This window comes from Hyperolius riggenbachi, chromosome 9, assembly GCF_040937935.1.
Source record: "Hyperolius riggenbachi isolate aHypRig1 chromosome 9, aHypRig1.pri, whole genome shotgun sequence".
NCBI lineage: Eukaryota > Metazoa > Chordata > Amphibia > Anura > Hyperoliidae > Hyperolius > Hyperolius riggenbachi.
Window position 1 is genome coordinate 179,392,699 of NC_090654.1, and position 14,116 is coordinate 179,406,814.

The window sequence follows — 14,116 nt, forward strand, 5'->3', positions numbered from 1 at the left end:
TCCATACTGGGCTGTCAATAGCCAGTGTGGAAATTACTCCTGATGCCTGGTCAGACCATCACACTATCCACTTCTCCCTCGCAATACCAGCTGTCAAACATCAGTTCAAGAATCAAATAAGATATCGCCGCTTAAAAGGGCTAACACCAAAACATATCCGAGATAACCTTAGCTTTGATTAATTGACTGACTCCAGCTTGGACCCTGATACTCTGGTGTTTAAGTACAACACATGTATGTCCTCCACCTTTGAGACCATTGCTCCTCTGTGCACCAAATATCTTACTCCACACCATCATGCACAGTGGTTTGATAACTCTATAAAAGAGCTGAAAAGACAAGGCCGAAAACTTGAAAGACTGTGGCGCAAATCTCAGTCCCCAGAACACAAACATGCCTTAATCCTCCACTTGAAGAACTACCAAAAGGTAATCGCAGGAAAAAATCATCCTTTCTATGACAAGAGATTGCAAATGCAGTTAACAAACCAGCCCAACCGTTCCGCTCAGAGGAAAAACTCTGCAGCCTGGCATGTCAAATATCCGGTCTTCAAAGGACCTCTGTGACCAATTTGCCCATTTCTTCTCAGACAAAGTCTCCACTATAAGATCTGCCATCCAACTTTCAGCATCTGAGCCTAATATAGAGCCGAAGACGATTAGCAGAGACAACATAACACCTTGGTCAAACTTCAAAGAAATTGATGAAGAAGTCACATCAAGCATCCTCCTTCACCTCCACCGAACTACCTGTGACCTGGATCCTGGCCCAACACAGTTCATGTTGAACTGCCCCAACCTGTTTGTACCGGTATTCCTCACAATTGTGAACTGTTCCTTACAATCAGGGATATTTCCTGCTTTACTGAAGGAAGCAATCATCAGACCTCTCCTCAAAAAAACCTCCCTGGACCCAGATGCAATGACCAGCTACAGACCTGTCTCTAACCTTCCCTTTCTGGGTAAGCTAATTGAAAAAGCTGCATACCTCCAGCTAGAAGTCAAAATCCTACAAAACAACAGTTCTGACCCATTCCAGTCTGGCTTCAGGAAACATCACAGCACTGAAACTGCCGTCATCCAAATATGCAATCACCTGCTCATAGCAAGAAACAGAGGAGAGTGCTCCATCCTCATACTGCTAGACCTCTCTGCAGCCTTTGATACAGTTGACCATGACATCTTGATAAACAGGCTACAGGAATACAATAGCATTGATGGCATAGTTCTTAAGTGGCTCCAATCCTTCTTGAGTAGCAGAACCCAAAAAGTGTCTATGGGGCCCTTCCTGTCCACCTCTGTACCACTTAAAGGGACTCCGAGCTCAAAATAAAGATGAAATTGGTACTCACCTTGGGCTTTCTGCAGCCCACCATAGGTCGGGAGGTCCCACGACGGCGTCCTGGCTCTTCCCCTAGGCCTTCCCTCAGAAATGGCTGCCTGGCGGCTCCCGGTGGCTCCCGGCGGCTCCCTGCGACACTGGGCCCTAGTGTCGGGCTCCTGCTTCCTCATCTGTCACTGCTGTCGTCACACGCCGGCCACCTCGCGCCACCACGGTGGCCAGCGTGACGATACTGCACATGTGCGCTTTAACCGTGCTTGCACCGTACTGTCACGCCGGCCGCCGTAATGACGCAAGGTGGCTGGCGTGTGACGACAGCAGTGACGGATGAGGAAGCAGGAGCCCGACACTCGGGCCCAGTGTTGCAGGGAGCCGCCGGGAGCCGCTGGGCAGCCATTTCTGAGGGAAGGCCTAGGAGAAGAGCCAGGACGCCATCGTGGGACCTCCCGGCCTATGGTGGGCTGCAGAAAGCCCAAGGTAAGTACCAATTTCATTTTTATTTTGAGCTCAGAGTTCTTTAAAGTATGGGGTGCCCCAGGGCTCAATCCTCTCTTCCCTGCTTTTCCCGATTTACATGTTACTGCTTGGAAAACTAATCCAAAAACATGGTCTGACATACCACTGCTATGCGAGGACACCCAACTATATCATTCCTTCAAGCCTGGTGTGACAGACCCAACTCTAACTATAAACACTTGCTTACGTGAACTACAGCATTGGATGAGTGACAACTGGCTGAAACTAAATGCAGACAAAACTGAAGTCCTTCTGATCGGAGGGCAGCACATGACAACAAAACAACTTAACTTGCAGTCTTCACCACTGGGAATAGAAGGCATGGATCTACACAGCTCTGATCATGTGCGTAGCCTGGGAGTTCTAATTGATGGGGATTTAAACTTCAGAACTCACATCTCTGCTGTGGTGAAATCATCCTATTTTCACCTTAAGAACATCATAAAAATCAAGCATCTCATCCCCCCAGAAGATCTACCAACCTTAGTTTATGCCTTCATTACCTCCCGACTGGACTACTGCAATGCTCTCTACACTGACCTTCCAAAAAACGACTTGTACCGCCTACAGCTGATACAGAATACTGTTGCCAGACTGCTAACCAATCAACCCCGTCACTGCCACATAACGCCAGTCCTGCACTTCCTTCCCTGGCTACCTATAGAATGGAGGGTCCTATTCAAGATCAGCCTACTGACATTTAAATCACTGAATAATCTGGGTTCTGGATGCATGAAAGAAATGTTGCAGCTGCAAAGCAATCCCCGCATTCTCAGATCCACAGGTTCTAATAATCTAGTCATAGCCAGAGTCCACTTAGAAACTTTTGGTTCCAGAGCCTTCTGTCATGCTGTCCCTACATTTTGGAACTCCTTACCTCAACAGATCAGGACAGCTCCATCCCTGGACGTGTTTAAACCCAGACTGAAAACCCACCTGTTCAGTTTGGCATTTGCAGAAATATAACTTATGTTGTGTGAATACTTCATCCTACTACCAATTATTGAATCTGAGAGAGCCTTAACGCTTTGATTCCTATGGGAGAAAAGCGCTGAGAGGGTGGATGTGCTGGCCATACTTATTATGGAGTGTGTGGGAGGGAAATACTGGCCACACTTGTTATAAGGTTAGTGGATTGGTGGTGGCTTAACTTGTTATTGGTGGAAGGGATTTGTGGCCACACTTGGTATCAGTAAGAAAGAGAGGGCGATGATGACATTTTTGTTTAGTGGAGCTAAATGATGGCTGCAATTGACAGGCAGGGGCACACAGTGACCACCTGTGTTATGGAAAGAGGGAATGCTGACAATATTTGATAGAAGGGCAATTGTAATGTGTTCACTTGTCTTTGGAGCAACAATGGTGGGGGAAGGGCAGCACAATTACACTGTAGCATGATTTGTAGTTACACCCCTGCTAATAAAACTGGAGACAAATAACAAAACTGACGTGCACATGGGCTTTTTATTCTAAGGAAACTGTATAGAGCAAGTAGATATCAGCTGAACACAAAGCAAATGAGATTCCACAATAACTATGAATGGGTTATTTATAGTGGACTTGAGTCAAATTATTTAAAATAAACACATAATGTATCTGCAACTGAAAACTTACCTTGCCATCAGTTCCTCTCAGAAGCTCATCATTTTCCCTTTTTCACAATTCCTTTCAGTTCTGACAAGATTTTGGCAGAACTGAAATATATCAGTTGTTGTCAGTTATCACTGAAAGGACAACTGATGAGCAAGGTAATGCCCATGTTTCCCTATGGCTCAAGTGGGTGATATTACATTTTAACAGTCTGCTGACCAGGAAGCAAATGGAGGGTGGAGAATGACATTGATTACAGTGGACAAACAGGATGCAGGAGAGGAAAAAGAGATTGATGAGTAGACTATGCGGGAGGCAAGTATGATGTGTGTATGTTTATTTTGACCTTTAATTTTCAGTTTGGGTTTGATTTAAAATATAAGTAGTTAAGCTGTGGAATACCCTACTGCAGGAGTTATTAATGGGAAACAAAAATCCCCAATGACATTTACAAAAAACGACTGCAAAAGTTTCTTACAACTGATCATTAGAGATAGTAAGAAAATATGCTAACAATCACAAGTTGATGCACATTTTATGTAATAATAATAATAATAATAATAATAAAAATAATATACAGCCTCTTTCATTTGTAAGGTTTTACATATCTCAATTCAACTGTTGGAGCTGTAGTATTGCAACCCTGGATCTTGGCTTTTGGACATTCCCCCTTCCAGAACCTGTATGAGCCAAAAACAATTCCAGGTACAATCACTCCCCTTTGCACTTGGAAAAATAAATGATTCTGATTCACAACTTTTCAGACATGTGGGCCCATATGCAATTGACTTTTTCTCCTCAGTTTTCTCCCAGGTGATATTTTCAAACTTGTCTATAAAATGCCTTTCAAGCCACCAGCAAGCAAGAAAATGCTAAAAAAATAATTGATAGCAGTTTTTCCACAAATGTTTTGGTACTTTTTTTCCATTGCAAAGTGCTGAAAACTTATTCTAAATTCAAGTTGAAAAATTATCTCCTAGGAGAAAACTCAGGTGAAAAAGTGAATTGCATATAGCCCGTGCTGTTGTCTATATGAGCAGGGCCGGCCTTAGGTTTCACAGTGCCCTGAGCGTAACCAGATTCTGGTGAACACCCACATTCATCCTCTTTGCGTGTGCATGCACACACACATGCCAATGTGCAAGATCCCCTTTAGTGTTTATAGACAGGTCCCCCCCCTTATTGTATAGGGGAACATCCCCCCTTTAATATATATAGGCAGATCCTCCCCTTTAGTGTATGTAGGCAGATTCCCCATTTAGTGTATATAGGCACTTTCATATTTTTATACCTTTTTTTTAACTGATCTATAAGCCACAGAACAAAGTACAGATAGACTTGCTGAGTCTACTGTATGTACCAATTTTGGTAGCAATAGCATGTATGGGGGCTTTGCTATTAACCAACAAAGTTGGCACAAAATTTCACGAAATTGCGCAAAAATGACGCGATAAATTACGAGAAATTATAAAATACTACTATTACATACAAAATCAATTATGATTTTACCTGAAATTTTGCATTACGATTACGATGCTTAAATGCGACTTTCAATGCGATTTTGCATATGCAAAATTTCGGCCCATCACTAGCAAACGCCCACCATTCAAACCAAAGAAAAAAGAATATTGCTTTTTGGTAACTATAACTGTGTTTTGATGTCTGCTTTTATGCATTGATCACTGTGTTTTAACGAAAATGCAAATGTGCGTTGAAACACAGGGATCTACACATTAAATCAGATGGAACTGTTAAAATGAAATCAACAGAAACTAGAGAAAACTAAAAAATTAGATACCAGTGGCGACCACTCTGGGAAACATCAACAGAGTTCAAATGTGTCTCTTGAATGAACCTGATTATTGGAGTTAATTCATCAGAACTGAATCAGAAGTGAACTGAAGCAAATTCAACCAACACTATTCAATATAGTCCTGAAGGAAGATCATTTTCTGGTTACACAACTTCACCACTTAAATTAAAAAGTGTAGCTCCAAAAAAAAGTTTGTTTTTTTATTTTAATATTTCAAAAATTCCTAAATAAAAAAAAACAAAGAAAAAAACCATATTTTTTTCTTTACTTATTATTTACTACTAAATACAACAACTAAAATATATATATCTTTAAAGGTTATACTTTTTCTTTTAAGGGAAACGATATTTAATTCAATAGTCTTGGGAAATGAATTCTGCACAAAAGAAAACACATTTCAAGTATGCCCCAGTTCTAAAAGCTTAAACTATTAGACTCTATGGCAAGATTCACCCCAGTATCGCCATTTCAGGGAATGTTATGTTCTTTTAACCATGTAAAAGAAAATCACATAAACGAGTTCACAGCGTAACTTCCAGATGGTTCCTTTGTTATTATTAACACAGTCTCTAAAGCCCCTGAGGCTCTGATACGATATCCCATAATGAAAATACAATCCTGCTATCAGCTGAACAGCAGTGCTGCTTGTGTCTACAATGAGCCAGCATAACATTCATACAGTGTTATAAAATGATATTTACAAAATGTAATAAGAACTTATCTGAATGTGTCTCTCCTGCAGCAGCAGTGTGTCTGTATTAATGGAGACTGGAGCAGCTGTAACTAGGAGCTGAACAGATGAGATGACATAATAAGCCTTATACAGCAATTCACTGATTCCAGACAGGTCATGGCGAGCATAATTTGTGTACCTCCGGTAAAAAAAAAAATGTATTTTTTTATTGCATTGATACAGCAACTCTAGTACCCAGAATTAGGATCTTTATCATAACACTAGTTACCTGTCCAGGCAGGGGCTGTTTCTGTGCTCCCTTGTAGATCGTTGACTAGTGGCTCAGTCACTGAAGAAATGCTTCATTTTGAAAATAAAAAAATCGGATCTTTATTCATAAAAAAGTTAGGCACAAGTACACCAAATTTACTGGACCCTAGAGTAATACTTTGAAACTCTGGAAGATGTTCCCTGGAGTTGCATATGTTTTCAAAAATAAGAGTTATTAAAATCTACCTGATATGCCAAGTAGGGATGATCATTCAGATTCCACAGAATCGAAATTTCCGCATTTACGATCTTAAATCGGAATTCGGAAATTAGAAATTGGAATTCTGTGGAAATATGACTTACTGCAACTTGTTAATTTGAGCCCAATCACAGATATAAGATGCATGGGATCAATCAGCAGTAATTTTAGACCAATCACAAGAATTTCTGATTTTCCATTTTTCCAATTTCCTTTTTTCCGACTTTAGTTTTTCTGATTTCGTAAAAATTAAAATATGCAGTTGCGGAAATCGGATTTTCTGCAGAATCAGAATTGGGCATTAGAGATGGCCTGAACCTCCGATTTTCGGTTCGCTAATTTCCGCAAAAGTTCAGTTCGCGCAAACTTTTGTGAACCGCAATAGACTTCAATGGGGAGGCGAACTTTGAAAACTAGAAACACTTATGCTGGCCAGAAAAGTAAAAGAAAAGATGTTTCAAGGGGTCTAACATCTGAGTTTGTGCATGGATGAGTGGGATAGACGCCGGGAAAAAAATCTGGATTTGACGCAAAGCAGCGTTTTAAGGGCAGAAATCACATTGCATGCTAAATTGGAGGCCTCAAGTGCTTTAAAAAATCTTGCATGTGTATACATAAATCAGGGAGTGTAATTAGAGTACTGCTTCACACTGACACACCAAACTCACTGTGTAACACACCGCAAACAGCTGTTTGTGTAGTGATGGCCATGCTGGACTGGTGTGCACCATGGCGAGAGTGCAGGCCGTGGCGGTTTTCAAGCCCATATTGTTGCCGGGCTGTGGTAGCTCAATGATAGAACAACAGTGACTGTCCAGCTGATTCAATTTGGTCTGTCCACAATGAAGCAACAACGTTATTATTATCTTGGGTGTGCCCCCCTGAGACACTCATATAGCCGGCGGTCATTGCTTCATTGTGATACGCAAGCCCCTTCACCGCGGCAAGGTAATGATCACTAAGGGGAATGGGCACATGTACATGCCTTTTGTTTTGTTGTTGCAGCTGCAGTGCAGGCAGAAAAATTAGGCAGGCATGTATACGCACCAGAAAAATTATTATGGCCTTAAAAATTAAGGAATCCACCTGGAGTCCTGAACCCTGCTAGTGGTGGTGGAGAAGGCAGTCAAACGGCCTGCGGGCAGAGATGCTGTGTGCGTAGCGACTTAGTCTTGGGGCAGGCAGTCACACGACGTGCAGGCAGAGATGCTGTGTGTGGGGACTGACTTAGTCTTCGGGCAGGCCTGAGTGTGCTTTGCAGACCAGGCATCCGTGGTCAGATGGACCCTTGACCCAACGCTGTGTGCCAGAGATGTCCCCACTTGTCTTTCAACATCACGGTACAGTTTAGGTATCACCTTTTTTTGAGAAACAATTGCGACCTGGTACCTTCCACTGCGGTGTGTGGCTTTGCTTTTGTGTGCTGCTTTTCCTCAGGTGATCATCCCATTGCACTTTGTGCTTTGTAATCATGTGCCTTCGTAAGGTAGTTGCCCTTGTCTTTCCACGGCTCAATTTTCAGTGGCAGAGAGTACAGATGGTATTGCTCTCATCTGAGGCAGACACACAAAAAAATGTCCACACCGCTGAGCCCTGGGGTGATGGCACTTTGGTGGTGGTGAGTGTTAAGTAGGGTGCCAAAATTAGATCAGAAGGAGGAAGATACTGTATGTCATGCAGAAGCTGAGAAAGATGGGGTGTTAAATAGTCAACTACATCCTGACAATATTTGGGGTTGATGGCACGTGCCTTCTTCTGAACACTGTACTTTGGTCGAGGGCCACACAAAATCACAACAGCGCGACCTCGAACAGACCTGCCAGGTGGCCTGCCTCTGCCTTTTGTTTTGTCCATATTGGGGGGGATGAAGTGAAAGGTATGCACTGACTTGACTAATACAAATGTGCAAACACACAGGTGCAGTTAACAGGTATGCACGGAGTATATCACACTGCGTGCACTCACGTAGGTAGGTGGGTGCACTGAACACAACAGGTAGGTATATGCAGCGATGGGTATTACAAATGTACACCTGTCACACACATACCGTGAACGGGTACAGTGACTGGTGGTATTGAATATCACACTGCGTGCACTCACATAGGTAGGTGGGTGCACTGAAGTGAACAACAGGTAGGTATATGCAGTGATGGATATTAAAATGTGCACCTGTCACACACAGACAGGTACCGGAAAGGCACAGTGACACTGTGTGTGCTCACGTAGGTAGGTGGGTGGGTGCACTGAAGTGAACAACAGGTAGGTATATGCAGTGATGGGTATTACTATGTGCACCTGTCACACACACAGGTAGTCACTGAATGTGCTGGGCCTGGCAGTGGCACACACAGTAGGAATTCACACTGTGTGCACTCACATAGGTAGGTGGGTGCACTGAAGTGCACTGAAGTGAACAGGTAGGAATATGCAGTGATGGGTATTACAATGTGCACCTGTCACACACAGACAGGTACCGGACAGGTACAGTGACACTGCGTGCGCTCACGTAGCTAGGTGGGTGCACTGTGAACAACAGGTAAGTATATGCAGTGATGGGTATTATAATGTGCACCTGCCACACACAGACAGGTACCAGACAGGCACAGTGACACTGCGTGCGCTCACGTAGGTAGGTGGGTGCACTGAAGTGAACAACAGGTAGGTATATGCAGTGACTATGTGCACCTGTCACACACACAGGTAGTCACTGAATTTGCTGGGCCTTGCAGTGGCACACACAGTAGGAATAACCAAGACTGTCTATGCGACACAAGTGTCAGTGGGACACACACACACACAAAAAAAAAAGTTTACAAGAACAAGATTAGCTCTCAAAAGAGCTGTTGAGGGGTGCTTTTTTTAGCAATAAGAATCAGCAAGGAGCAAAGAAGCCTACAAGAGCCTAACTAAGCTTTCCCTATCGGTCTCTGCAGGCACACGAGTAAGTCCAAAGCCTGACGCTGCCTGCCTTTTATAAGGGGTGGAGTGGCTCCAGGAGGGAGTGTAGCCTGATTGGCTACAATGTGCCTGCTGACTGTGATGTAGAGGGTCAAAGTTGACCCTCATGATGCACTATGGGGCGAATCGAACTTCCGGAAAAGTTTGCGGTTCTCCGCGATCGCGAACCACGGAGGTTCGCCGGTGAACCGTTCGGGCCATCTCTAATGGGCATTCCTGAACATCCTTAAAGTGGACCCAAATTAAAAAGTAGGTGGTGTCCGGCAAAGGAGGAATTGCTAATGGCTGCCCCCTGTATAACCCTGGTTATGAAAAGAGAAGGGTAAAAAGCATGCACTGAAATGCTCATAGGTTTGAAGGAGTGTTTATTTATCTTTGTATATTTCAGAGTGGTGCAACTAAATATTTTGATTTAAAAACATTTTTGGTTTGGGTCTGCTTTAATACCAAGAGTTTGGAGCTGAAGCCCTGAGTCTTAGTGACTATTGCAAAATATTATTGGAATAAAAATTCTACATCTAAAACAAAGGCCAGTATGAATACATAATACCATTTTGGGCATTAGTAAGTGGTAAAAGGAGTGCCCTCGGGGCAAAAAAAGCAGGAGTGGACTGCATCTATATTAGGCCTTATTCCACACTGGAGCATTTTACCTACTAGCGATTTTAGCTTGTCTGTAAATCGCTGCGCTAGCACTTGAAAAAGCACCATGGCAAATTGGCAATGCAAATCAATGGTAGTGTTCACATTGTAGCGATCACCAGTGATTATTGATTTTCTGGAAGCACAGACATAGTGCATGCAGAATTTTTTAGTTATTTTGGAACAATTTCACTTAAATGTTAAAGAATCACAAAACGCAAACGCTGCAAAATTGCTTTCCTGTACAGTGAAAAATCACTGGAAAATCGCTTCGCAAAATGCTAGTGATTTTGCTAATGTAAATATAAGGACTATAACAAAAATTGTAAAAAGGTAATCAGACTTGCAAAACTGGAAACTGAAAACAAGTAGCAAGTGATAAAAACATAAATCCAAAAAGATTTACAAATGCATAGATTCAAAAAGGAAGAAGGCTGAGAATATAGGACTCTGAAAAGATCAGTTAGGTAACTTAATTGTGGAAGAACAAGGTAAAGCTATAATTGTAAATGCCTGCTTTGCTTCTGTCTTTACCAAGGTGTTCTCTTGTCTCATAATACAGCTCTGAGTTGTTCTCAGTCTACCTCATACAGCATGAATTGTCTATGAAGGCACGCTTCCATAAAATCAAGGTAGAAAAGGATAAAATCAAGATAGATAAGGCACCCAGATGGTATCCACCCCTTACTATTAAGGTCAGTTGTCAAAAGGCCACATCAATAGGACAGATGCCCATTGACGCAGTGCTGGTCGTAATGGAGAAAGCTACGCTTACGGATCATTACGCGTAATTTTACGCTATTACGCATTACGAAATTACGCTTACGGCATAGACATTTAATTTCGGTACATGTCTATAATTACGCATAGCACTTACGCAATTACGCGTAAGTATACCGTAATTCAGGTTATTACGTTATAGGCTTACGCGTAAAATCCTACTAGCAATTAATGCGTAAGGTCATGCTGCCAAGCGGAAAAGTTGACGCATGGATCATTGTTAGGTAGCCGCCGACTTTAAGGGTTAATAGCAAAGCCCCCTTAAGTGCTAAGAGCCTCAAATTTGGAGAATATATTAAGGAGATCAGAAGGAATAAGAGGAAAAAAATTTTTTTCAAAAAGACCTTATAGTTTTTGAGAAAATCGATGTTAAAGTTTCAAAGGAAAAATATATACATTTAAAAACCCGCCGACTTTAACGGTTAATAGCAAAGCCTGCTTAAAATTTAGGAACACCAAATTCACAGCGTATATTAAGGGGATCAGTGGGAATAAGAGGAAAAAATTTTTTTTCAAAAAGACCTTATAGTTTTTGAGAAAATCAATTTTTAAGTTTCAAGGGCGAAAATGTCTTTTAAATGCGGAAAATGTCAGGTTTTTTTGCACAGGTAACAATAGTGTTTTATTTTCATAGATTCCCCCAAGTGGGAAGAGTTTTACTTACTTCGTTCTGAGTGTGGGAAATATAAAAAAAAAACGACGTGGGGTCCCCCCTCCCAGACCTCTTTAACCCCTTGTCCCCCATGCAGACTGGGATAGCCAGAATGCGGAGCACCGGCCGCGTGGGGCTCCGCACCCTGACTATACCAGCCCGCATGGTCCATGGATTGGGGGGGTCTCGGAAGGGGAGGGGCAGCCAAGCTTTCCCCTCCCCCTCCGAGCCCTTGTCCAATCCAAGGACAAGGGGCTCTTCTCCACCTCCGATGGGCGGTGGAGGTGGAGGCCGCGATTTCCTGGGGAGGGGTTCATGGTGGCATCTGGGAGTCCCCTTTAAAAAGGGGTCCCCCAGATGCCCACCCCCCTCCCAGGAGAAATGAGTATAGAGGTACTTGTAGTACCCCTTACCCATTTCCTTTAAGAGTTAAAAGTAAATAAACACACAAACACATAGAAAAAGTATTTTAATTGAACAAAAAACATAACCATGAAAAAAGTCCTTTAATATTCTTAATTAACTATTAATACTTACCTGTCCCTTTAAAAGCCAGTTCCCACGCAATAACCTCGGAAATATACTAATCAGTTACAATGTAACAGTTATTACAATGTAACAACTTTGTTACTTTGTAACACCACCGCACCCGACGTCACTCGCCGCTCACCCGCCGGCCGCCGCATACACGCTAGTCCCCGCCGGCTCCCGCCGTCCACTCCGCCCACACCTGTCACTCATATACATGCTGGCACCCATGGGTGCCAGCATGTATATAGGTGACATGTGGGAGAGGCGGGGAGGGCAGCGGAGCCGGCGGGGACTTAGCGTCCCTTCACCCGACAGAGCTCTGAGCTATATTAGCTCAGAGCTCTCGAAAGCATCTTTGTATTTGGGCTCCAAGGAGCCCCATTGGTCCTTAGCAGACCAATGGGGTTCCTTCAAATCAGAAGGAACCCCATTGGTCTGCTAAGGACCAATGGGGCTCCTTGGAGCCCAAATACAAAGATGCTTAGAGAGCTCTGAGCTATAGCTCAGAGCTCTGTCGGGTCCTGCAGCACAGACGCGGCGGCGGCGGCGACGGTGAGTGACGTCGGGTGCGGCGTAGTTACAATGTAACAAAGTTGTTACATTGTAATAACTTTGTTACATTGTAACTGATTAGTATATTTCCGAGGATATTGCGTGGGAACTGGCTTTTAAAGGGACAGGTAAGTATTAATGGTTAATTAAGAATATTAAAGGACTTTTTTCGTGGTTATGTTTTTTGTTCAATTAAAATACTTTTTCTATGTGTTTGTGTGTTTATTTACTTTTAACTCTTAAAGGAAATGGGTAAGGGGTACTACAAGTACCTCTATACTCATTTCTCCTGGGAGGGGGGTGGGCATCTGGGGGACCCCTTTTTAAAGGGGACTCCCAGATGCCACCATGAACCCCTCCCCAGGAAATCGCGGCCTCCACCTCCACCGCCCATCGGAGTAGGAGAAGAGCCCCTTGTCCTTGGATTGGACAAGGGCTCGGAGGGGGAGGGGAAAGCTTGGCTGCCCCTCCCCTTCCGAGACCCCCCAATCCATGGACCATGCGGGCTGGTATAGTCAGGGTGCGGAGCCCCACGCGGCCGGTGCTCCGCATTCTGGCTATCCCAGTCTGCATGGGGGACAAGGGGTTAAAGAGGTCTGGGAGGGGGGACCCCACGTCGTTTTTTTTTTATATTTCCCACACTCAGAACGAAGTAAGTAAAACTCTTCCCACTTGGGGGAATCTATGAAAATAAAACACTATTGTTACCTGTGCAAAAAAAACTGACATTTTCCGCATTTAAAAGACATTTTCGCCCTTGAAACTTAAAAATCGATTTTCTCAAAAACTATAAGGTCTTTTTGAAAAATTTTTTTTCCTCTTATTCCCACTGATCCCCTTAATATACCCTGTGAATTTGGTGTTCCTAAATTTTAAGCAGGCTTTGCTATTAACCGTTAAAGTCGGCGGGTTTTTAAATGTATATATTTTTCCTTTGAAACTTTAACATCGATTTTCTCAAAAACTATAAGGTCTTTTTGAAAAAAATTTTTTCCTCTTATTCCCACTGATCCCCTTAATATACCCTGTGAATTTGGTGTTCCTAAATTTTAAGCAGGCTTTGCTATTAACCGTTAAAGTCGGCGGGTTTTTAAATGTATATATTTTTCCTTTGAAACTTTAACATCGATTTTCTCAAAAACTATAAGGTCTTTTTGAAAAAAAAAAATTTCCTTTCATTCCTTCTGATCTCCTTAATATATTCTCCAAATTTGAGGCTCTTAGCACTTAAGGGGGCTTTGCTATTAACCCTTAAAGTCGGCGGCTTTTTTATATTATACGGGAGCGTAATATTACGCGATTACGGCAGACTGTGTAATTTCAATGGGAGTTTACTGTCTTACGCGTAATTTGTTACGCGTAAAACGTAACCCTACGGTCTACGCGTAATTAATTACGCGTAATACCGTAACCTTACACGTAACGCTTACTGTGCATTTGTAGTGAATTACGATGCGTAATTACGCTAATGCGTAATTTCGGCCCAGCACTGCATTGACGTGCGCCCGTCCCCTGTCATCCCTGCATTGTGTGTGTATG